General features: G+C 37.8%; 1 long non-coding RNA gene across 1 annotated transcript in view; it reads left to right on the top strand.

Annotated features, from left to right (window-relative positions):
- The first annotated feature begins 6,773 nt into the window (after positions 1-6,773).
- The window catches only part of LOC124992355 (uncharacterized), a 29,810-nt gene continuing 9,921 nt past the window's right edge, over positions 6,774-26,662 (top strand). The window contains exon 1 of the long non-coding RNA XR_007110107.1: positions 6,774-6,951. This is a non-coding gene — a long non-coding RNA (uncharacterized LOC124992355). The remainder of the gene's footprint in view (positions 6,952-26,662) is intronic.

The raw sequence follows: 26,662 nt of genomic DNA, 5'->3' as shown, positions 1-26,662 counted from the left end.
AACACTGATTCAGGTGGCCCTGAATAACATGCTCCACCCTGAAAGAGGTTACATGACATGAACATTTATGGTCACAGAAAAAGAGGAAGTCATAAATCAGTACCTGTACCAAGTACATTGGTAGGGACATTATTTAGCTGGGCTCCAGCAAAGTGGGAATATCTTTCTTGTAGGTTTCAGATGTTATAATCTCAGCTTTTGGGTTCGTGAAGGTCAGAGGTCTGCTCAGCACAGTCATGACTGCCAAGAGTCTTACATAATAGTCACAAGAATGTTAGGTCAGATACAGAGGTTGCAAGTAAATAGCTATTGAAAGGTCTAAGATAGCCCAAGATAATTTTGGCTTTTGACCTACAACATTCCCTTTCTCCTCAATCATGATGTTGTACTCAGTCAATGTCAGTCTTCAGGATCTGTAATGTAGATGCAACTTCTTCAGAAACCTTCAGCTCCACACTGGGTTTGGTAATAAAGGAGGCTTCTCTTCAAACTCTAGTTATAATCTAGCAGTCTAATGTGGTTTCTGGAAATAGAGGGAAACGTCACCAGCCTTAGTTCATCCTGATGCTGAGATACATTCATTGTCCAAGTAGCATTGATCTGGCATCCCCATTATTTCCCTGCTGTCCGAAGGCAGAGAAATTATAGCTAAGGCAGGAGCCCTTTGTGAGTGTCCAAACGCCTCAGGTATGGTTTTCTTCAGTCTCATCTCCTTCCTGTGTCTCTCCTTGGTCTGGAGAGCAAATCCTACCTATTCTATGCAGATTTCCATTCACTCTTGTCTTGGGAGGCAGCTTCTCAAACAGCACTCACTTCTCTCCCATCTCTCTGGCATAATCCTCCCAAGAAGTTCAGTTCTTCAGAACACTGGAGCTAGGAAGAAACATTGTCTATGGTGATTTTTGCTTCCTGTACCCACAACACAAAACCCCCCTGAGACAAGGGAGGGGCTCAGAGGGCGAGCTGCCTTCCTGGGAGAAAAAGAGAAAAACACACTGTACAAAGAAAACACTACTATCTCAATAAAAACCACTCAGATACATATTTAAGATACTGCGGGTGTTATCAACTATTGCTAAAAGTAGCAAGACATGGGCCTTTTAAAATGTCTCCCAACGGGTCCTCTACAGAATGAACTAGCCAAGTTTGAAGGGAAATGTATCGGAGACGATCTTGAGTTTGCACATATTGTTCTCGGAGAAACACTTCTTATACTATCCCTATGTTTGTGAGGCTTTCATTTCCTCTCAGCAGAAAATTCAGAGCTGAGATTCTCACCAGGAAAAGAACTCACCTGCAACAACCTTGGAATCTCTGAACACAATGTCCTTGCTTCTTGCTAAAGCTGAATTAGCCTTGAGTTGTCTCGCTGCCCACCCCGTGAGAGATGAGACCTCCCAGCCAGGATGTGGTCTTGAATGGACTCTGAGAAGTAAACTTTTAGGAGGATATTTTCCTGCCCCACCCCTGCCCTCTAGGAGATGACAGCAATAATTCTGGGTTAGTGAGCCAAAGGCAGGCCCTGTCCTACCTACCAGAAGCAGCTGCCTTGAAAAGAGAAAAAACAGCTTTCCCCATCAGGAAGAACTGGCCCAAGCCCGGGCACTGAATGGACATCACACTTCCCCCAAGCCACCGCAGACAGCCTTGAGAAGGGAAAATGAGCCAGGGAACCACTGCTGTTCCCCTCTTCCCTGGGACCAGGTTTCCTGTGAGATGACCCTCAGAACCAGACACTATTGTGTGCTGTCTTGGTCCCTTTGACACCTGAACTCTGACATGCTATCAGAGGGGTTCTGTAGAAACCCCCTACTATCCTCCTGAGAATGGTACTGTTAGCACAAAAAGACCAGGTGGGATGCAAACCTCACGAATCATCTCAGCTGTTTATTCAGGAACAAAGTTTCTCACAGCAGCAGGGGATGCAGGGATGAAATGGCATCAGTGGACCCACTTTCCTAGTGGAAAAGGAGCCACTGAACAAAGAAAGGGACTGGGTTTATATAGGTATTTTTGAGGGGTGGTCTAGTGAGCATATCAGTTTGGGCACTCAGGAACAGGTTTGTGAGGATTTGAAAATTTGTTTTTACTGGACAATATTTTTACTTGGAGAATGGTCAGGGGTCAGCATTAAGTGTTTATCTCCCTCCCTTCAGAGTCCCATTGTAGTGTCATTGGGGAAGGATGTATTTGGGGAAGGATCAATGCTTTGGCTTCCTTTCTAGTGACTGCTCTGTCAATGGAAAGAATGCACTAAGAAAGCTTCAATGTATGGCTTCCTTTTTTACTCCATTTTCTCAGATCTCACTGTTTTGGAGTTTTTTCATTTTCCATATCTAATAGGCACACTTGGAAGTGTTGAAAGATATATATTTGCATATCCTAAGACAGTATAAAAAAAGCACCAGTTGTATTTCATAAGTATTTTTAATGTTTCACTTTGATCTAAGCACCAGCAGTCCAAGTTCTTACTCTGGTTTATATCCACTTTACAGACTAGGTAAACTGAAGTGCAGGAGATTAAAATGACTATTTCAGGTCCCACAGATAATAGATTATGTAGTCCAAGATTCCAAGCTAAGATTTCTGCTTCATTTTTCACATTTGTAATCTATTCTGATGTTTATTTCACCAAAAAGTTTTTAGTTAAAAAGTTAAAAACTTGAGTTAAAAAGTTTTTAGTTTTTGTTTGTTAGTTTAAGATAGATACCTGAAAAATACCAAAACTTCCTAACAGCAAGATGGACTGAGTCCCTATTAGGAAAATTAGACATGTATTTATGACATTCTTTTTTTTTTGCGACACTGGGGATTGAACTCAGGGCCTTGTGCTTGCAAGGCAAGCACTCTACCAGCTGAGCTATCTCCCCAGCCCATATTTATGACATTCCAAGTAAACTGGTATCTCTGAAGAACTCCAATAGAATCACAGTTGGCAAGGGCAATGGAAAGCGGTCTTTCTCTTTTTTTAATTTTTTTTTTTTATTTTTACAGACTGCATTTGATTCTTTGTACACAAATTGGTACATCTTTTCTTTTCTATGGTTATGCACGATGTAGAGTCATACCATTCCTGTAATCATTATTATCTCACAAAGAGTTGCTTTCTGTTTATAACCTCCAGCTTGATTTAAGCATTAGAGTGTATGTGTGTGTGTGTGTGTGTGTGTGTGTGTGTGTATTTGTGTTTTAGAGGTGTCCGTGGGGTAGACAAATAAGCTTTAAAAAGAGCTGAGTAAGGCCAAAGAATAAGCACATTGTATACAACAGAACAACTAGAGTGTTCTGTAGCTTTGCAAAACATTGTGGCCAAACAAAATGTTCTGCCAGGGGCAACATGAGTTAGCTCTCTATCATCTCAGTAGGAACAGGTTATATTTTCAGATTCTATTGGCCTTTAAGGTGCAGCCTAATACACTGCGTTCTTGTGTAGCTGAGTTGCCAAACAAGACCAATAGTTCAATTTGGGGAGCTGAGAAACGAGAAAATTTTCAGTTCCTTTCATAGAGCCTGTGTCTTTTCCGGAAAAATTTTTAGTCCCAGTGTGTGCCTCCGTTAGAAAAAAGAAGCATGTTTTCTTTGAGAAGTTGGAGAATTTTTAAAGCCTATTTTTCAATTGGATGAGGATTTCATGGAGATTATGTGTTAGTAATAACCTTTAATGCAAAGGTACCAGACAGATGTGATCTCATTTAACCTCTAAGGAAGGCTTGTGACAAATGCAGCCTTTTCACATTTTAAATGCAGAAACTGGGGTTCATATATTATGAATAATTTGCTCAAAAAGTCCTCCTGGAAAGCGATGGGACTTTTAACCGTGCCTTACTGCCTCCCAAGGACATGGTATAAATTAGGATAACTTATCCATATAGGATAGATAGGAGTTGGTAATAGGTAACCAAGAACTTAGCTCTGAGAAACCACCCTCATGAATTGGAGGACAACTTTAATCTTGATCTTCTCTTCGACGAGAACTCCCCCACCAGCCCTCATAAGCACAGTCAGTAAGTTTTCCAGTTTCAATTGGGAACAGTTTTTTAAGAAGATAATAAAATTTGGGGCCAGGATTGTAGCTCAGTGATAGAACACTTGCCTAGCATGCACAGGCTCTGGGTTCAATCTCCAGCACTAAAGAAAAAATGATAAAGTTAATTACCTTGCAGAAAACACTTTTTTTCATTCCCTCAAGCAAGGGAAAAAGTTACATAAATTATTATTACTATCATCATCATCATCATCATCATTACTTGGTAATGAGGATGGAACGCAGGAACACTTTACCCAGCTACATCTCCGGTCATCTTTATTTTATCTTAGGGTCTCACTTAGTTGCTGAGAGTTTTGCTAAGTTGCTGAGGCTGGTCCTGAATTTATGATCCTCCTGCCTCAGTCTTTCAGCTATAATCCCAGTTGTTACTGGGATTACAGATGTGTGCCACTGCATCCAAATATAAACTTATTTCCAAATTATTCACATTCAAGAACTTATAATGAGCTGATCACATTAAGATTGTTTTACCCTACAGGAAAATTACATGGAAGTCCAAATATGTCTAAAACAGAGACCTCTACGGAAACTTACTGCAAGTACAGTGATATCAATGGTTTAATTCACAGTAGTCGTCATAGAAAGCCTATTTTAATGTTCTTGGTAAGTAAAAATGGTAGCACCAGAAATCGTAAAATTATGATTGATTTTGTTTACTTGGCATAACCAACACTAAGGTCAAGATACAAAGAGAAGAGATCAGACAGGAGAAGTTATTTGAAATGTATATACAGATATATATCTATATATCTTTTCTAGATATCTATATACCTAGATACATACCTCTCTAAAAGATATAAAGACTACCTATAAATGAAAAGGAAAAACAGTAATCTAAAACATAATTAAAATGAAAAGGCAAATGACAGAACAAGAAAAACAGATGGTTTATGAACATGTGAAAAGGCACTCAATATCACCAATAATTAAAATAGGCATCTTTAAAATCATGAGATAGTGTTTCAGTTCTTCAGATCGAAACAATGTAAAAAATCTAGAAGCACAAAATGTTGGGAAAATAAAACTATTGGCTAAATTGACACAGTCAGGAGAACTAGGAGTTAGGAGAATATAGTCGTATTTACTAAACTGGATATTTTCCTAACTCTGTTTTGAAGATGACCCCTGGGAAAAATGCTTGACACATACATAATGAGACACATGGAAGATGAGTAACATTATTAGTCATGTGAAATTGTGGGGAAGAGCCATCAATTGTGGAATGTCTAAACAAACTGTGATATATTCAAACAATGGGATACTATTTAGCAATGAAAATAAATGAATTACAGCTACACCAGTGGGCGAATATTGTGGACATAATGAGAAGCAAAAACCAGAACTTTCAGAAAATACGTAAGTATAAGGCCATTTACATAAAATATTAAATCTACAATATATAAAATTATGAAACGTATTTTATAAAGATACAAATGAACATATGTGGGAGCTGTGAAAAATTTCAACACAGTGACACACTTTAGATGAAGGATAGTGGTTAACTCTAGAAGGAAAGAGGAGATCAGATCAGGATGAGGCAAACAAAAGACTCTAACTGGATTTGTCAGAAGTGGGTGAGGTATTTCTCTTCTACTGTTTACATCTCCTGGTTTTATTTTTTTACTATATCATACTTTTGTATAGTATCCTCGGAGCTCAATACCGTCTATCCAAATGGACCAAGTACTTTCGGAATGCATTACTTTTTTTTGACCACGGCTGTGACTGAGCTTACACCTCAGATAAAACAAGAAAGATAATTCAGAAGTCCTTCAAAGATGAATGAGAAATTGTCCTAAATTCGCTGCCTGGACTTTTTTTCCACAACACTCAGAAACCCACTAGTATGGATTCCATGCTGTGCCCGTATAGGAAGCCAGTATACTGAGCCAGTATAGGAAGGAAGGCTGATTTTTAAAGCCAGAGATAGATTTAGGTTTGTACTCTGTCAGAGCCACATTTTAGCCTCAGTTTCTTCATTATCCAATAGAACTAAGACAAACCTTCCTTGCTGAGTTTTTATAAGAATGGAGTCAGTCACTGCATTCAGAGTGCCTGATACGCAATAAGAACTCATAAATAATGTGGTCATGATCAAGGTAAATCATCAGTCTAGAAAAGCCTCTTTTGATTCTCTTACTCTTTCTCCCAAATGTCTGACATTTTCAAATTTGCCCTGTAGTGCAATGTTTTCATTCAAATAGTTTTCCTGAGGCTTATGATAACATGCATCCTAATTCCCTGTTCAGATAGTTTTCCAGTTATTTCTGAACTTAGAAACTAAGAGAAAAGGAGTAAGTGTTCTACTTAGTCACATTTCTTTCTTCCTTAAATGTACTAGTTGAGGTCATGAGACTATTACCTCAGAGTGCTCAGACATTATTAAAACAAATTACTCTGAGTCAGGATAAGGGGAACCGGAACACTCACTCCAACTGAGGAGGCAGAGAGGCCCCCTGAGAAGGAGTGAAAGAAAGGATTTCTTGTTGGCTCACAGATGACATTATTTAGAAATGGTTTGTTTTGCTAATATGACCAGATGACTCCCAGGCATATATAAAAACACCCCACACCACACAGCTTTGCTTGATGAGTGTCCTATAAAAGGCAGTTAACCTTGACTGAAGGGCATGTGTCTATTTGGGGATAAACTATTCAAGGATTTCATTGTCTGCTACTGAGAGCTATTCCTAGGGAGTTGCTAAGTCCTGTTAGAAGGAAAAGGACTTGGTTGAACAGGAAGTCACAGGCCTGAATTTTTACTCCACCACTTCCTGTTGAGGTGGCGACAGTAAACTGCCATCATTTCTTCACTTTTAAAGCAGGGATCATAATAACTTGCATAGTTCTGATAAAATTAAAGAGAATATTATGGAAAGATCTGGAATGGAGCCACAAGCCTGGTAAGTAAGTATTCAACAAATGTTAGCTGACACATTAACTGACTCAGGTTAGTTTGGACTTGTAGCTTCAAAATTTCAGATCCTAGTTTCAAGAAGGTAGGGATCAACTGGAGTACAGAGTGTTAGACTTGCAGCCGAGGAGAAAAACTAAATTGTACTTCTTACTTGCCAGGTGGCTTGGGACAAATTTCTGAATTTTTCAAGTCTAATTTTCTTAATGTGCAAAATGGGGTATAATACTACCTTGCCTCTCTACTTTTAAGATTGTTGAAGGGGAAAAATTTTGTCACCGTGTGTCACCAACATTCACATTCTGCATTCTTTGTGTTTCTAAAATTAACAACCAGGGTTAAGCACGCATTTGTGTTTTCTCAAATTACTAACTTCTGATGAAAAGGACAGACTTTAAAAAATCCAGTGGAAGAATTATAGCTGGGTTCTGGAATTCTGCTATCTGCTCTTAGCAAAGGCGAACGGTAACTCCACAGCAGAGTACTAGTAACAGTAATGATTAAGATAATTATTCATCTCTGAACAAACACTGCCACCTTCTCTGACCTTATGCTTACAACTTCAAAAAAAGTGAATAATTCCATAACGATTTAAATCCCAGAATTACCTTTACCTAAAGAGAGTCTGGGTAATAGTTTCTAAACACTTGGGAAATCAAATTTTATCATCAATGGCTGCATTTTTGGGTAAATCAAAGAATAAAGTTTATGAAAATCTGAGTTTATTTAAAGGATTCAAACCCAGTAAATTGGGTGATATTCTAGCACATGAAGTATATGTGGAAGTTTATATGACATTGCCTAAAAGAAAATAACTCAAGACAGATTTTAGTTTCATTGACTAGAAAATATTCAAGTCAATTTATTTTGCTCTCTTCAATTGGAAAAATGAAAAAAAAGACCTCTTTAATATCTAAGTAATGCAAGAATACCTTCTTACACACACACACACACACACACACACACACACACATGCATGCGCACAAAGTGTAAATGTTCCAGACAGCTTAAGTCCCTTTTGTCCCCATTCCCCTTCTCAAAGTTGCAAGAGTGACTACTATTATCAGTTCACTGTGTACCTTTCCAACACTTTTTTCTTGGCATTTTCACATACATACATATTTTTGTTAGTATGTATTTGTGCATAAGTAATCCAAACTATTCTGCAAACATCTTTTTACTCTACAGTATGCTTTAGAGATAGTTTCATGTCAGTTTGCGGATCTCTACCTCTCTCTTTTTAACTATTGCATAGTACTCCATTCTACAATTATACTTTCTTACGTCGAACCACTTCTACATTAGTCAACTTTGTTGCTGTGATAAAATACCTAGAATCAACTCAAAAACAGGAAATATTTCTTTTGTCTCTTGGTCTCAGAGGTTTTAATCCATGGTCCCTTTCCCTGTTGTGGTGGCACAGTACATCATGGCAGCAAGAGTATGAGGTAGAAGAAGACTGTTTACTTCATTGTGGTAGAAAACAGAAGGGAGAGGACTGGTACCCCAATATCCCTATCAAAGGTATACCCCCCAGTGACCTGAATTCCTTCTACTAGGTCTCACATCCTAAAGGTTCCACCACCTTTCAGTAGCACCACAGACTAGCGATGAAGCCTTTAGCATATGGGACTTTGGGGAGCATTTAAGATTCAACTATAACAACTTCCCTATTGACTTGCAAGTGGGTCATTTAAAATATTTCACTGTTATAAATATGGCTGCAATAAACATATTTGCCCATCTTTTTAAAACATATAAGTAGATATAAAAAAAGTAATTACTGATTATAGGATCATACACAAAGCTGCGACACTGCCAAGTTACCTTCCAAGGTGCCTGGGTCAGTTCTTACTCTCCATGGCAGTGTATCCTGGAACTCATTCCCTGTATCTTCACCAACACTTGATACTGAATATTTCAACTTCTGTGTTAAACAAATGATGATTTTATTTGCATTTCTTTGATTAGTAGTTCTATTTAGTACTCTTTCATGAGTGTATTATTTATTTGTATTTTTCTTCAACAAAATACCTGCTAATACAAATTTAACCTTTTGCTTTTTCCTATGTAGATGCTACACTTATCTAATTAATCTTGCTTTCCGTATTTTTAATATCTTGAAAGGGGTGCATTCCATTGGTTTAGAACTTTTGATCTGCCAAATTGTAATATTACAAGTGTTTTGCAATTCTAATACTGTAAAATATGTAATCTCACATCACGCTTGCAACCAAATGACAGATATTAGTCTTCATTTCTCAGAGATGAGGAAATAAAACCACAAAATGTACAAACTCAGATCTAAGACCCATTATCTTTGGGTCCAGACTTTTTCTCTAGACTAATGTTTTGCAATTATATCCAGGTACCACAGAAGCCTAGGACCTTAGAGGGGAAGAAATTTAGGTAAGGATTATCTAAACTTCACTTCACAATTGAGCAAACTAAGGCATGAGAAAGCTTAGTATCTGAAACCTGGTGTTAGAATACAGATCTTCAGGTTTTCTGCTGGGATTCCTTCCATTAAACTATGTGGGCTTCTAGAGTGCCAGGGTTTCACAAACAAATTCTGGTGTTTTCCCTATCAATCTCCTGAAAGAGGAAAAGAATTTAGAACCATTGTCAAACTTTCAATTTTTTTTCATTCTCTTAATGCATAAAATAAAGGGGCTGTTACATTTAAGTTCAACTCAGAAGTATTTTATATATTTACATTGACTCTAGGGCAAAGACAAAGGAAATAAAAACAACCTGGGCTGCAATAATATATTCTGTTTAGTTACTCTCCATTCTCTAAGTATCTCAAGTGTTTCATGGATGATGTTATGATTTGAATCTAAATATGCCCTAAAGGCCCATATGCTAGAGTCTTGGTCACCAATCTGTGGTGCTCTTGGAAGGTGCTGGATTGCTTAGGAGGTGGGGTCTAGTGGAAGGAAGTTAGGTCATTAGGGGTTTGTCCTTGAGGAAGATATTGGGACGCTAGCCCTTCCTTTTTTATTTGTCTATTTATTTATTTATTTACTCTGCTGCCATGATGCACTGTGCCATCACAGGTCCAAAGAAGTAAAGCAAGGGACCATGAACCAAAACCTCTCAAGACCTTGAGCCAAAATAAACCTTTCCTCCTCTTAAGTTGATTCTAGGTATTTTGTCATAGCAACATAAAACTTACTAGCACAGATGCTGTTATGTCTAAAAGCAAGGATGGGCAAACATGTTTGGAATCAGCAGTTATAACTATTCTGAGACTTCTTCAGCAACAGGAGGGGATTTGAGCTTTCCCTTTAGTTGGGATCTTTCATTCCCTCGTCTTCCACAGTCAAAACTAGGAAACACATGAACACTTCCAGTAATCATCTTGTTTCAACTGCTAGTACTTTTAAATTATTTATTTTTATTATTTATTTTACTTAGTTATACATGACAGCAGAATTCATTTCAATTCATTGTACATAGATGTGCAATCATACATGTATATAGGGTAATATGTCTATTTCGTTCCACCATCTTTCCCACCCCCTGACCCCTCCCCTCCCCTCATTCCACTCTGCACAATCTGAAGTTCCAACTGCTAATATTTTTATTTGCCAGAATAAAAAGGACAAGAATGGTTTAACCTGCATCACTAACTTAAGAAGAGTTGTAGCTACTATTGGAAAGACAGAGATAGGAGGCTGCCCTTGCCCAGATTAAAAACTCAAAATCTTCTGGATTTTGAGCATGAATAAAAATAAACCAAAGCTCCAAGTTCTAAGAAAGTTTGGGTGCATGATCTCAGATCCTCTGCAGGGTAAGTTACACAGCAAGACAGAAAGAGTCCACTGAAGGGTCATGAGCCACACGGTCCAACTGAATGCTCTCTGATTATTCCTGGATCCCTGATTTGGCCACCTCACAGTCTGCATTTATAGTCTCCAGGCAAATTCTTTAAGCTTCTGGTTGCATTTTCCATTTCGGTTTGTTATAAATAATAGGTCAGAACACATGTCCTTAATAGCCTCAGATCTAAAACATATGTGTGTGCAATGAGACCACAGAGGTAGAGCTACAAAACCTGCAGCCAATTTTATTTTTAGCAGAGATTTTAGATGTCTGTTCAACACATTTATGTGAAAAGGAATTGTTTTTCATCCAATATGTCATGTTGTCAAGAAACATACCAATGCAGAAGGCCAAGTTCCTGCCCTCTAGGAGCATGTAATCTCATTTCTTGTTCATGCAGAAAGAGTGCCAGTTTGCAGAACTTGAGGTTCAATAGGTGTAATGGAAGTAAAGCAGAGATGAAGGGGAGCACACTATCAGTCAGTAGTAAGCTACAGAGAAATCTTCACCAATTTCCTTTGGGTCCTTCAGGTAGGGACTGTAGAATAGCTATAGGGTTGCTATTATGTGTAGGAACCCTGGTCTAATTTATAAAGATGCTCCTTTGTTTCCATGATTCTAGAGTTCCCTAGACACTTTCCTGGCTCTATAGCAGAAACTTACCTACAAAACCCATTTTTCAAGTCAGCCTCCCTTCCTCACTCAGTGAGGAAAGATCCCTGCTCAGGCAGTCTTCCTTTGAACTTCACTTCTTTCTTCACTGATGTTGTATTAATTTCCCTGCTCTTTCTGGAGATTTCTGGTCCCAGAACAATTCCACTTTGTCTTTCTATTCCCCTTTACAACTTCTTAGAAGAAGATCTAGGAGGGAACAGTACTGTGGGAAAATTCTGAGTTAGGACTTTGACAGTACTTGTTAGTATTTGGAGCTTCAGCTTTCTCTTTTGTTTTTTGATTTTTTAAATTTTTTTTAAAAATTTGCTTTTTTTAGATATATATGAGAGTAGAGTGTACTTTGACATATTATACATACATGGAGTATAACATTCTAATTGGGATCCCATTCTTGCAGCTGTACATGATGTGAAGTTTCACTGGTCATGTATTCGTATATGAATATAGAAAAGTCACATCCAATTCATTCCACTGTCTTTCCTATTCCTATTCTCCTTCCCTTCCCATCATTCCCCTTTGTCCAATCAAATCAACTTCTATTCTTCTCTCCCCATCCCTTATTGTCTGCTAACATCCACATATCAGAGAGAATATTTGGCCTTTGGTTTTGGGGGATTGGTTTATTTCACTTAGCATGACAGTCTCCAGTTCCATCCATTTACTGGCAAATGCCATCATTTCATTCTTCTTTATGGCTGAGTAATATTCCATTGTGTATACATACCACATTTTCTTTATCAATTCATTGGCAATTATCAAGAATACAAGTAACAAGAAATGTTGGTGAAGATGTGGTGAAAGATGTTCACTCATACATAGCTGGTAGGAATGCAAATCGGTGTAACCACTATGGAAAGTAGTATGGAGATTCCTTAGAAAACTTGAAAGGAACCACCATTTGACCCAGTTATCTCATTCCTCAGTTTACACCCAAAGGACTTAAAATCAGCATACTACAGTGACACAGCCACATCAATGTTTATAGCAGCTCAATTCACAATAGCTAAGCTATGGAACCAACTTAGGTACCCTCCAAAAGATGAATGGAGTTTCAGTTTTCTTAATTATAAAATAGATAAAAATAGTATTAACTGTCTACATCAGAAGACTGATGAAACAATTAAGGTATGTGAACCAGGTGCCTCTTTATAAGTGTTGGCTCCTGTTTCCTTTACCTAACTAAACTCTAAATTCCTCTTTTAGGTTGTAGACCATACCATTCTGGTCTGAGGTCACTTTTCTAATTTTTAAAAAAGTATTCTTGACTCTAATCCCTGTACATCTGCCTAAACTTGCTCTCTCTGTCCTGTGAGCATTGTTTTCTATTGGTCCAACCAGTTTTATCCCCCAGGGCTGCTCAGGTTTCCCCTCTGGTTCCCCCACCATGGTGTTGCTGTGAACTCCACATCATAACTTTTCTTCTCAGGGTGTCCCCATTACAATATGTTGATTAGTTGACTCTTTCTAGGTGGGTACAGAGGGAGACTTGGTGGCACTGTGGTGTAAGTACTGCCATCATGGCCTACTTCAAGCTATAATCAGTTCATAAATTACTTGAATAATGAATAATAAATCTCACAAGCTACCAAGAGCTGACTTCGGTACATGACTAATACTGTTTCAGTTAAATACTCTTTCTTTTTGTTCAAGGGATCTTCTCATACTCTGTAACCACCATGAAATTTCATAGGAACTTTGACTATGTCCTGCTTCCAGCATTAGGGACACCTCTAATTTAGAACCTGTTTATAGTGCTGAAATGATTGACATGCTCTTAAACACAATAAATTCCTCAGCGCTTTCTGGACTAAATAATAAGTTCATTTTCATCTTTAGATTGGAATCCATGTTCTCTGCCTCTGAGAAGTTGATAATTGGGAAGTATTTTCTTCTCTCCTTTCTTTATTATAATCTTAAATGCTGTGTTACTTATTTAAAACCAAAGAGATATATACTATAGACTGCTTGTGTCCCCCACAAATTCATGTTGAAATCCTAACCCCTAATGTGATGGTATTAGGAGGTGGTCTTTGGTAGGTAATCAGGTCAAAAGGGAAGACCCCCTTATTCCTGGTACCAGTGATAGAACCCAAAGGTACTTTACCACTGAGCCATACCCACAGTCCCATCCCCATCTTTTTTGAGACAGTGTCTTGCTAAATTGCTGAAGCTGATCTTGAACTTGTGATCCTAATGCTTCATGCTCCTGAGTCATTGGGATTATAGGCAAGTGACACCATGCTCAGTTCAAAGCCCTTTATTAAAGAAACTACCAAGAATTCTCTTGCCCTCAAGTGATAACTACATTTCCATTGTTTATAATATCTAGTCTCTGGTATTCTGTTACCGCAGCCCAAATGGACTAAAATATATATATAAAATTTTATATATATATAAAATTTCACTTGGGGCCCAGAAAGAGAATTTTGTCTAAATTCTCATTTCTTCTGATCTCATAAACCAATAGGATTAGAAAGACAGAGTCAAACTCATGAAAGTTGAACAAGAAAAAGGTTAAGATTTGTCATAAAGCATGAAAAACAATGATCTTTATCATTTATCATGTGTCCAAAACCACATAACTGCTCATAATTCTAGACAAAAAGAATCTAATATTTTAAAATAAACTTTCTGATCAGCCAAATAGTGCTGCAAGAAGAGCAAATCCCTTTAATTTTCTAGTTTTTTAAATTTTATTCTGACAACTTTGGAAGAGAAACGGGAAGTATCTTTCAAAAAGAAATTCCAAATTGGCTTCAATTGAAAAAAATTCTTGAATCTGTTTGATAGGCTTTGAATTGTTTCTGGGTTTTGTTTAATCATTCTAACCTAATGGAGTCAGCAAAACTTTTGGCCTTCAAATTGAGTAATAATGATATCCTCATTGCAAAAAGTATGCCTACATATCTCAGAGTCATGTGGAGAGAGGATCTGTTTGACTTTCCATTCTGATTATAACATTTAATAAATAATTTAGAAGTTTCTATTTGCCTTGCAACCTGGTATTCATGTCCCACTGAGGTCCTTTCCTACACTAACTGGAAATGAACTGTGTAACCAACAGAATATGATGTAGAAATGTTGTAAAGGACTTTGCAGCTTCTGCTCTGTTTGCTCTTGGATTACTAACAGCTTCCACATCCTGCAAACACTTAGTCCTACAAAGAGGTCTACGTGGCAAGGCGCAGAAGCTTCCTGCTGACACCAGATTTACTGTCAGCAAGTGAGTAAGCTGTCTTCAAACTGGATGCCCAAACCCATATCAAGCCTGCAGAAGATTGCAGCCCCAGCTGACACCTTGACTCAACCTCAGGAGAGATCCCAGAACCCTCTATCTCAGTTTCCTGAAATTTCTGACCCATAGAAACTGTGTGAAAAATAAATAAATAAATGTTTATTTTTGTTTTAAACGGCTATGTTTGGGGGTAAATTGCTATGTAGCAATAGAAAGCTAATATAATCAGTTAGGAATTTAAAACCTAATATTCAGAGAACCAGTGTTAATAAACCTCTCAGGGTCAGTAAGAGCTAAAAGACTGTACTTTAATCCCTGTGAAAGACATTATTGGGTTTTTAAGACTCCTGAGCCTTTGAACTCCACTTCTATGTGAATTCTGTACCTCCTGGGTTCTGGTAAGAGATAAAGCATTTCCTGCACCTCTAGACCTAGCAAATTCAAGGTGCAAGACACCTCCTTACTTTGGCAGTGTCAGCAAGAAGCTTCTGTTTCTCCCCAAGCAGACCTCGGGTAGCTGGAGTTTGAACAAGTGCCCTGGACATGACTCATCAGGTGAACTTGTCCACTTAGGATCTTAAATCAAGAATTAGAGATGCAAACATGCAGGCAATGAGAGGTGGTGAAGTGTCTGACATCCGGTGGCCAAATGACAGTGTTGTAAGTTATGGCACCCCTGTGGTCTAGAGGTTATGACATTAGTGCCTTTCTTCACTAGATGGCTCTGTTCCTGCCCATTTCCCAATGCTGGTTTTCTAACCACAGAGATTCTATGAACCACCTAGTAAATGTCTTTTTTGCTTAAATATCTGCATCTGATATATGCATACTACATCATGGTAGGTACAATGGAAGTCACAAGGGAAGAATTGGATACATAAAATATCTGCTGTCAACAGGAACTGCCTAGGAGGGAAGATTAATTTATTGGTTGATTGGATCTGTCTTCTAAAGCATAACTTAATGAACAGGGAGAAACTGAGTCACATTAGGGAAAGATAAAGGGCACGGTTTCTAAGATAAACCATTGTAGGCGTGCATCCATGCACCAGAAGTTTGGGATTCTAAAACACTAGTGATTTATTAATAAAATGTTTTTCAGTCCAAGTTCTCCTTCACTAACCTTGTATTTAAATATTTATTAACTTACTAAAATAACTTCAAACCTGTCATGAACTACAAGAAACAGAGGCATCAAGAAATGCAAAATAAAATTAATTTTAAAGCCATTCTAGTTAAAGCAAAACTACTAAGAACATGAAATTGAATATGTACGCAATTTAACATTTGAAACTGAAATCAGTTAAAATGTATGAGATAGTAATAAATTTCAAATTTTATGCTGTTTTCTCAAATAATTAGGAAGGCATATGCACAACAGAACTTGGGTTTAACATTTCATCTTTCTTCCCATATGCCTTTCATTAATTCTTGAATTACAAACTCTCATAAATCCTAGTATTTTTAGGCTGCTAAACAGATCCGTAAGCAAGCCAGAAAAATGATCTGCAGGAAGAAAAAACAAAAGTATAGAAACACAGTTTCCTGTAGGTCATATCTGGTCAGCTATACTGCAGCCTTATTTGGATCTGCCCTCAGTATGCTGTTCAATATTAGCAAATCCTATAACTCTTGCCTCGCCTTCTGCCAAGAAAGTACATTAGGTTGTTTTACTTTCTACTTTTTGGAAAAATGCATTTTTTTCTTTCAGTTACCAGTTATTGAATACAAACTATGAGCTACTGATAGGTGCTGAGGATGCACTGGAAAACGTGCCACATGTTTCCAGATCATGGACCCCTGGAGTTTACATTCTGGTGTTTCCTAATGGGGAAACATGGCCTTTCACAAGAGTAGAGGCACACCTGGGACCCGTGACTCTGTGATGCTGGGTGGTTGACCTTTAGAAGACAGGGAGGGCTGGGGATATAGCTCAGTTGTGCTTGCCTTGCAAGTACAATGCCCTGGGCTCAATTCCCCAGCATCTCAAAAAAAAAAAAAAGAAGAAGAAGATGAGAGGGGTGGTGTGGTGTAAGTGGTGCCCACTTACATCTTTCTGCTGAGTAACAAAGCTCCTGTGTTTCTTCAGTAATATGTGGAGGTAAAATGATCACGTGTGAGAGCTGTAACCCAATCAGCCCATCCTAGTTTGAATGGACTGAGTGATAACAGTAGGCAGGCGGGGCATGGTTGAAGGAAGAGGGTCACTGGGAGCATGTCCTGGAAGGGTGCATCTGTCCTGCAGGCCCATCCCCCTTTCTGACTCTGCTTCCTTACCTCACCATGGGCTGAGCAGCTTTCCTTTGCTGGGCTCTTCCCCCTTGATGTGCTGGGTCTAGAGCCATGGACTCAGACAGCTACAGACAGACCTCTGAAACCATGAGCCCCAAATAAACATTTCCTCCTCTTAGTGGTTCTTGTCAGGGATTTTGGTCACAGTGATGCAAAACCTGACTAAAACAGGGGAATAGAGTGTCCTGCAGAGGGATGAGGATAGAGACTGTGGGTCCCCAATTGTCACAGGAAGGTATCATTTATTAACAGAATATGAGTTTTCAATAAATCGTCCTGAGAATTTTGAACCTATTTCTCCCTCTCATTGCTTTTTATTTGTCAATTTTTTTAAGCTCATCCTCTCCAGAGAATCCTCTGACATTCAGGTGAACAGAGAAAATGATTACACAAGCTATCAATGGGGCAAACATGTCTACTGACCCAAGATAAAAGGTGATGGGCATTACTCATATTTTAAAAAATTCCCCTGACCCACTGAACTGGCACTGGCACCTCTTGATGTTGTTGTTGTTGCTTTTTTTTTTTTAAATGCTTTTTTTGAATTACGTAGATATGTTCTTGGTGAAAAACTCAAGCATCACATGCCGGTCAAGCCTGTCTTCACCATCATCCATTGTCAAGCTTGCAATCTTCCAGATAATTTTCCAGGTACATATTGAAACATAGTACAGGTAAAAAGTTCAGTTTCTACTCTTGTATGCAAGAAAAATCATAGCACTTAGAGAACTTGTTTACGCAACTTGAAAAAAAAAATGTATGCCCAGTCATCAGCAGCTCCTTCCCTCCTCTTCTTCACCATGTGTATCTAAATGTGTTGGTCATCAGGAAAGCACCTTGTTGGTCCTGCGTGCCATGGGTGCCGCAGGCATTAGTGAGGAAACACTTGTTCCCCTTTGCCCAGCTCTTTGGAACTGGAGACTGCTCTTGCCACAACATCATTGAAAGAGTCAAGAATCAGTCTTCTATCTACAGTGTCTGCTAAAGAGAATGCCCAATGCCATCAGTGTTCATTGCTGACAGTGCTCCCTCTGGGGCCCTTCGCTTTGTGGGTTCTGCCTGGGAGAAAGAGACCCCCAACCACAAAGAAGTCCATACTCTCATCACATGCTCCATATGCCCAAATCCTCTCAGTTCCAGGTAGTTTTGTTTTATTTATTTATTTTTTAGGGTGAATTGGTAAGATAAGAGAGAAGACAAAATCCTCTCTGTTCCTTTAAGAACTGCTGTACTTTACAAAACAGCATTAGGAAGAGATATACAGGTGACATTCCTACCTCCTGCCCACTTACATCTTTCTGCTGAGTAAAAAACCTAGAATGGCTAGAAACAGGAGGGATTCAGAAGACAAAGGAATCATTAGAATGATATTGAAAAATATTAATTTTGACTATATAGAGGGAAAAGAGGGGTGGGCGGGGTAGGGGGGAAGGGAAAAAATAACATAATGAATCAAACAACATTACCCTATGTAAATTTATGATTACACAAATGGTATGCCTTTACACCATGTACAAACAGAGAAACAACATGTATCCCATTTGTTTACAATAAAAAAAATAAAAAAAATTAAAAATAAATAAATAAATAAAAAATATTGATTTTGTATCTACATTAATTAAACTATCCTGTAGGTATTACTCTATAACTTCCTTTTTTTTTCTTATTTGTGCCTTGAAGATCTTTCCATGTTGTTACATATAGCTCCACATTGTTTATTCAATAAAAATTTATTGAGCCCCTAATGTGTGCCAGGAAATACATGGCAGGGCCTGCACACAGGGCACAGGAAAAACAGGCTAAGTTCGTTTCCATCAGTCTTAAATTTTAGAGATGGTGAAAGATAATAACCAAATAAACATGAGAATGACTAATGCCAGAACATGAAGAAATGGGTGCTAAGAAGAAAGAAAGTGGGGTGAAGGGATGCAGGCAGGGTGGTATCTGAGACGTCAGGAGTGCCTCTCTACTAAGGCAGCCTCAGGAGCTGTGTAACATTACACCCCCCTGAAAATGGATGGTGAGGTCTGTGCCCATTTTTTGCTATTATAAATTATGTGGTAATATTTACCTCCTTGTGCACATGAACAATAGTACTTTGAGTAGATACTGAAACGTGTAATTACGAGGTCATACTTGCCAACACTCTTTGAAACAGCTGTGTTATCTTACACTCCCATTAGAAACTGCTGCCTTCCATGTCTCTTTTAACAGTTGATACCATAAAATTACTATTTTTACCAGTTTGATACATGAAAAAAAATTTTGTTTTCTTGTTAATTGGCCCTTTCCTGATTACTAGTTTGAATATCATTTCAAGTTTATGTTATGGATAGAACATATAGATAGATTGGAGAGGTATAGGGGACAGAACCTGGGGTGTCTTTCCACTGAGCTACATCCCCAGTCCTTTTTATTTTTTTAAATTTAGAGACAAGTTGTTGAAGGTCTGGCCAAATTGCTGAGACTGGCCTCACACTTGGCACCCTTCTGTCTGAGTCTCCTGGGTCACTGGAATTACAGACATGTGCCACTGTTCCCCACTCTTTATTGGATATTTTTATTTTCTATCTTGTAAAATGGCTATTCACGTTTTTTACCAATGTTTCCATGGGATTTTTATTTTGTCTTTTTCTTTTGATTTGTTGGAGTTAACAGATTCAAGGCAATAATATTTTGTCTTACATGTGTTGCAAATATTGTCTCCCTTTTTGTCTTTCACAGGTAGAACTTCATTTACTCACGTAGTCAGAAGTATCTATATATCCTTGTGTTGGTCATATATTCCTCAATCTTTTTTTTGCAGGGGGGGTTTAAATTCACATTCAGTATATATTTATTGAGCACTTTCTCTTCCTCTCTCTCTCTCTCTCTCCACACACACACACACACACACACACACACACACACACACACACATAAATATGTACACACACATATGACATTATGCCAAGCAGGGAAATAAAAAAATAAATGGCCTGTGGCATCTGTTCTCATGGATTTTACAACTTAGTGTTGGGGACATAGGTTCACAAATACCTATAAAAATCAAGGATTTTAGAATTCCACAAAATAGTAGTTTAAAAAGTTCTATGGTGGGGCCATGCCTAACTTAGAACAAGGCATGTGGAAAGATTTTATAGATGCTATCACACAAAAGAGAGGGCAGGGGTAGGAATAAAAGCAGGAACAGCACAAGCCAAGGCAAAAAATAGAACAAGAAAAAACTAGAGATAAATTTCTGGGAAAGCTGGGTAGTAGGTGTGTGGATAGAAATAAGAGGAACTCATAGTGGGAGACAAGAATACAAAGATAGGGTACAGCTACCTCAATCTTTTACCCATAAATAAGAAATATGGGAATAAATTCATTTCCTAATCTCCGTAAGAAGCAGTCATTAAAGAAAATCATAGTACTTATCATGAGGTATTAAATAAAAATTTGGAGTGATCACGTAAACCTAGACAACCTCACCCTGACATTTGATGACAACTGAAGACAGATTGCCACACAGTTCATCCAGTGTCTATGTGTGCATTGCCAGGGGATCTGCTGGTTTCTGCCTGGCCAGAGCCCTTGCCCAAGAACAGCTGCAATTTGCAAATTTTACTATCCTGTAGAGGTAAGAATTGGATAATTTATGCTCTATGACTTCACAGTTTTCTGGGGAGGCTGCCAAAGAAAGCATGTTTGGGATAGAAATCTGAAAAAAGCAAAATTGAAATAAATGTAAAAATTTTAAAACCCAGACCCAGTTTGGTATAAGAATAAGCTTTCATATCCTGATCCTCCCTAAGTTCTGCCTCCAGGATGCAATGGCTATCATGGGTTGCCGTGGATAGCAACAGGCCACCTTGAGCTATATCAGCATAGAACCTCCTTTGATAGGCAGCTGGAGAATAATGGGATGTGGGCTTTAGTTATAAGGGAATGGTGGAAAATGTTACAAGAAGCTGACCTCCCTCACCCCTACTAAAATGGCGGCCTTCCTCTGCACATTTTATGTTGCTTTGGAGAGAATGACAAAAGACAGATGCTTCTTGCTGGAATGCTAGTTGTTTAATCATTCTTTCTAGTCCCAAGACATTTACTGTAGCTTCTTGGAGCTGACATCTTAGGCTGCTCCTTGGTTTTCAGTGTCTTGTAAATTATGTTGAAATTTTCCATTACAAGGAATATGGGAAAATCTGTGGCAGAGATTTTAAAGGTGTCACGTCGCAGATGGTGCTGTTGGGCCAAGAGCCTTAAAACTGGGAATGCAGAAATTTTTGGTAAATAAACTGTAAGTTCTTGTAGCAAGACGCAAAATATATAACCTCGCCTGCTCCTGACTCCCACCCAGCCTCAGAACTGCAGAAGCATTCATGTCAATTGAAAGGCTTCATAGCAATACACCAGGTTAGTCTTCCCAGCAGCATGACCTGCCACACAGTACCCACAAAGGAGGAAACCCACTTCCTTTCTGTGGTCTCCACTGAACCCCCAGATGCTGCATGGCAGGCAAGATGCCCCTCAGAATCATAGTAAAACTCATCTTGGCCACAGACCACCCTCCTCAGTAGGTTTCTTGCTCTGTTTTCAGAAGGATAGCGTGAAAGAGAAACTGGAAAGTCATGATATACTCAAGTATTTTCATCAGGTTACAGGGCAGCAGTAAATGGTTGACTTTTCGTGTACATCCTTGTTTTCCCAGGGAGATCCCACTCTTACCAACAGGCAAGTCAGAACAGCAATTTAGAAAATGATTTATTTTCTCTTTCTCTAAAAGTCATAGCATTGAGTTGAATTTCATGAAGTCCTCTTGTTTTAGCATATTCTGTTACATTAGCACTTTTTTTTTTTTTTAACATGAATCCGTGAATGTTTTCTTTTTTTATCTTCTTCTAGTTAAAGTTGCACATTGGCTTGATTTGCTCTATGGCCTCCCTCTACTGTACAGAGATGCTCATTTCTTTTCTGGCTGGTGATAACTGTGCCTCTGAAGGGCTTTCTTCAAAGTGAGGGAGCTTTGGAACAGAGAAGGTGTTCGCACACAAAGACGGGGCAGGGTGCAAACCTCACAAATCACCTCAGCTGTTTACTCAGGAACAAAGTTTCTCACAGCAGCAGGGGATATGGGGATGAAATGGCATCAATGGACCCACTTTCCTGGTGGAAAAGGAGCCACTGAACAAAGAAAGGGACTGGGTTTATATAGGTCACTTTTAAGGGATGGTCTAGTGAGCATATCAATTTGGGCACTCAGGAACAGTTTTGTGAGGATTTGAAAATTTGTTTTTACTGGACAATATTTTTACTGGGAGAAGAATGGAGGGTCTGGGCTCAGCATTCAATGTTTATCTCTTTCCCTTCAGGGTCCCATTGTACTGTCATTGGGGAAGGCTCAATGTTTTGGCTTCCTTTCTAGAGATTGTTCTGTCATTGGGAAAGAATGGCTTCCTTTTTCACTCCCTTTTCTCAGGCCTCACTGTTTTGGGTTTTTTATTTTTTATTTTTCTTCATTTTGCATATCTAATATTTCAAACTCTAAAAGGAAAGAAGAAATTAGGCATCAAAAATCTCTAGCTGCCTCAAGCTGGGAGGGGGTGATGTGAAGGAAGGGGCTTCCTTTCAGAGTCCTGGAAGTGAATTTGGGAGTCACCTAGAGGGGGACGTATGGGAGAAGTCCTGAGGTCATTGTGAGCAGTGTTAACTCTTTTTTTTTTTTTTAAGCATATTAAGCAGGTTTATTTAAAGGGAATAATACAGACTTCTCCAGAATTAAGTGTTAACTCTTTTTATGCTGCTCCAGGAGATCAGGTGGTGAACTGTGGGGGGAGGGATGTTCTGGGATATTTCCTGGCAGTTGTGGCTGAGCAGACCACTTTATTAAAAAAATAGTGTAGTAGTAATACGTGAGGATTAACTAGCTTGTTAGGTTAGGAGAAACAATGATAGCATATAGAATGAAGACTAGTTAGCTTACTAATGTTAAGGGTATAATTCTAGCATGGAAAACTAATTTGTCAGTGTTAAGAAGATGATTTGAGCATGTAACATAATTGAGGTCTCTGTTATTTCTAGTCAAAACCAATCAGATTTGGGGTGTTCTTCCCATGAGCTCATGGGCTCGTTTCCTTTGAAGCATAGCAAGCATGATTAATCGTGGAACCATATTTTCCTGGTGGTTTACTCGTTTCCATCCTGTATAAGGTCAGGGATACAATTAAGAGTATAGTCAAGGCTAGTAACCCAGTTACATGTGTGGAAAAGTGTCTGAAAGGGTTATGGGAAGATATCCCTCTCAGCTAAACTGCTCCAAATTTATTCATTATCAAAAGTAGATATTTGGGCATTACCCATGACCAGGACTTAAGACTGTAATATTAATACATCCTAAGAAGCATTATGAAAAGGATCATGTTCCATTAAATGATTGCGTACACTGAGTCCATTGCAAATCTTGTACTTGTTCTCCTAGACATATAACAGAATCTTTTAATAGTTAAACCTCACCTAGAATTTCCTGATCAATATGTTCTTGAGTCTGCCAAGTTTCAGTAAAATTCAGAGGTGATTATCCCAACTAAGATAACAATGCCAGCTATTAGTGACCAGATAAAATGTTTAGCACTTGTACAGGGAGACAGGTGGCTATTGGCCTTTATAACTATTAGTCCTGGACTCTACCATTTAATCTGATTGTCACATTGTTGTAACGTACAATTCTCATATTTAATATAACACATGTTTTGTGAGGCATTACATTATATTTGAATTGGTTCAAACAATAAAACATAGGAATTTAATACATATGCTGTGAGGTAGAATTCTTTCATCCTGGTGGATGTTTCTAGCCTTATTAGTAAGGGAATAAGTTGGGGGCCCTTGTAGTCTAGTGTGTGCTGTTATTGGAATGGGTAGTCTTCAGTTGTGGGGCTGAATGTTGATTTGAGGAGTAAGGAAAATTAAGGTACAGAGTCTAGTTTAATTTTGGTAGGCAGGGATAAATATGAGCCTTGTAAAGAACAAACCTCAGAAGTTTGGGGGCATCAGGGATGTGGGATGGACACAAGTGTACATCTTAAGTTTTATTTAAAAAAAACTATTGTTTTTCTTCTAAATGCCTAAGTATGACTGTATTTTGGTTATAACTGTTTTGCTAGATGTTTAGGATCAAGCTAGTCAAATTGACCTTGTTCATATCTGCTGTTAAGAGTCAGCTGAGTTTCCATAGGGGTCACTCTTGGGGAACTTAAGAGCAGCTTCTTAGCTCTTTTAGTGCCATATGCTTGCTAAAATGGGTTAGGGTCTCCTTGATGAGGTGGCTTCCCTTGGAAGCATCAGGGATATCTCCCTTCTCCAATGACCCTCCTCTTCGCAGCAGGTACACTGATTGGCTTTCCATTCTCCAGTGGTCTCATTAATCTCCCTGATCAGGAGGTCATGTGGCCCAGAGTTTCAAAGTTTCTTAAAGAAATTCTCTAGTTCCCTGGGTTCAGGCTGACTCAGAGGGCAAGAGCCAAATATTGGTTTTCTTGACTCTTTCATTTTAACCTCAATTATTAAGCCTTGGTTTTTAAACATCTAGAAAGCCAGTCTCACCAGTCTTAAAGTAAAAGCACTTGGTTTTAACTTTAATGTCTACAACCTTACAGTCATTTACCCCTTTTATTTAATTGGGGTCTGTATTAGTACTAGAAGTTAGCCTTATATCCTCTCTGTCTTGTAGGTGAGGGCTTATTATCTCAAATTAGCCTAGGTTGTGTATTCTTGAAGCGGTACCTCTGTAAAACATTAACACACAGCAGTTATATAGTTTATAAGGAAAATACAAAATGAAATTAACAGGAATAAAAACATGTTCAGTTTGTGTATAGCTATCTTGAGTTTTAGCTACATTATACATTATAGCCCTGTTTGGGATCACAATCTTTACAACAAACATCAGTCTTCTGAACACAACTTAAATGAGCTGAATTCCAGGCTATTTTAGAGCCATTATAACATGTAGTAAGGTGGGAGGCAGAGCCTTATCTTAGGTAAGGTGGGGCTGTTGACAAATTTTAGATAAAGTGTTCTAGTTCTGAAGTTGATCTTTACCTCTTTCTTAAACGTGATTTTACAAAGTTTGCATATATTATTTCCTGAGTCCATATGGACATTAGTTAATATAATTTAACATTACATTTAAAATATGAATCAAAGAAAGGCTGAGAGAGTTTTTAACTTTTTCTTTTGTATGGAAATTTGGCAAAATGTTTTCATGTTTTATATTATTAACATTAAAATTGATCAGGCTCTGATCTTTTAGAAATACATTTACATTATTATCCCAGTGAATAAAGTAACATAAGACTTGGGTTCAGTTATAGAACATTAAATCATATGAATAAATCTCCAATCAAATTTATTATTCTTATAAGTTTAAAATCACCATTTCAGACAACTTTAGTTTGGAGAACAGCAGCTTGATAATGTTCTTTTAAATTTCCTGCTTTAAAGACTTGTATACCTGGAAGATATGAGCACATTCAATATACAAAGAAGAGTAATAGCATCACAATTATATTGATGTCTTTATATTTAAGTTTAACTTTGGAGGAAAATTTAGACTCTGTAATGTAGTGTGATACTTGAAACAGTTACTGTTTAACCAGAGTTGTATAAAACCATAATTTCTTCAAGACTAGTTGCTATAAAGCATAAAACTTAACAGATACACTATTAAGAGTGAATTAACATTTTAAGAAATACTTGTCAGTTTAACATATAGATTAAACCTTGGCTTTATATCAGTACATTACTATTTGGTCTTAGGGAAAAACCTTAAAAAGCTTTAACTGATTGTTTCACATACATATAGCCAACTTAGTTACACATAAACTTGTTGAAATTTGCCCTTTACTTTCCTAGACTCTCATGTTGTTTATTTCTTCACACAAAGACTTTCTTAACCAGAAACATTTTTTTCTTCTATCAATCATGTTTTTATACCTAGAACCTTCAAATTTCTCTTTCCTATCTGTTGATACTTCTTTTTATATACACTCTGAAACAACCCTTATGAAATTTCTGAGTTTAGATAAATTACTCCATTTTAATAAAAGGAAATGCTTGATGTTATTTATAGTACACTAATTAAAAAACAGTTGAAACTTTTGGACCCTTTGTACATAGAATTACATCTATTTATTTACCAATTTGTGAAAACACAAACAATGTTCAGGTATATAATCCCAAGGAATTCAAGAAGTTAGGAGTACTTGATGTTATATTAACCATTAGCATTTTCACTTTGTAAATTAATCAGATGTCTCTAACCAACACATTCATAATTAATCCCATACATATCCAATACGATTTGCTTATTTTACTGTAAAAACCAAGATACCAGACAAGTGTATTGAACAGTATTTACCATCTCTTCCTTGTTGAAGAAAAGTCCTAGAAATAATGAATATTAGGCATTTTATAATAAACATCATATTACTTTGACCACCTTGAGAAACTTGTGAGTTAAGTAATTTTTTAAAGACATCTTTACCTTTATTTGTCTACCCAATTTAAATTGAGCCTTTTAAGTCATGTGAATTAGAGGCATTTGGAACCATATTTTTGAATTTTAATTCATGAGTACTCCTTATCTATATGCCAATTTTGATATCACGTATGTGATATATGTATGCAT

This window comes from Sciurus carolinensis, chromosome 9 (assembly GCF_902686445.1).
Source record: "Sciurus carolinensis chromosome 9, mSciCar1.2, whole genome shotgun sequence".
Classification (NCBI taxonomy): Eukaryota; Metazoa; Chordata; class Mammalia; order Rodentia; family Sciuridae; genus Sciurus; species Sciurus carolinensis.
This window is presented reverse-complemented; position numbering and strand designations above follow the sequence as displayed.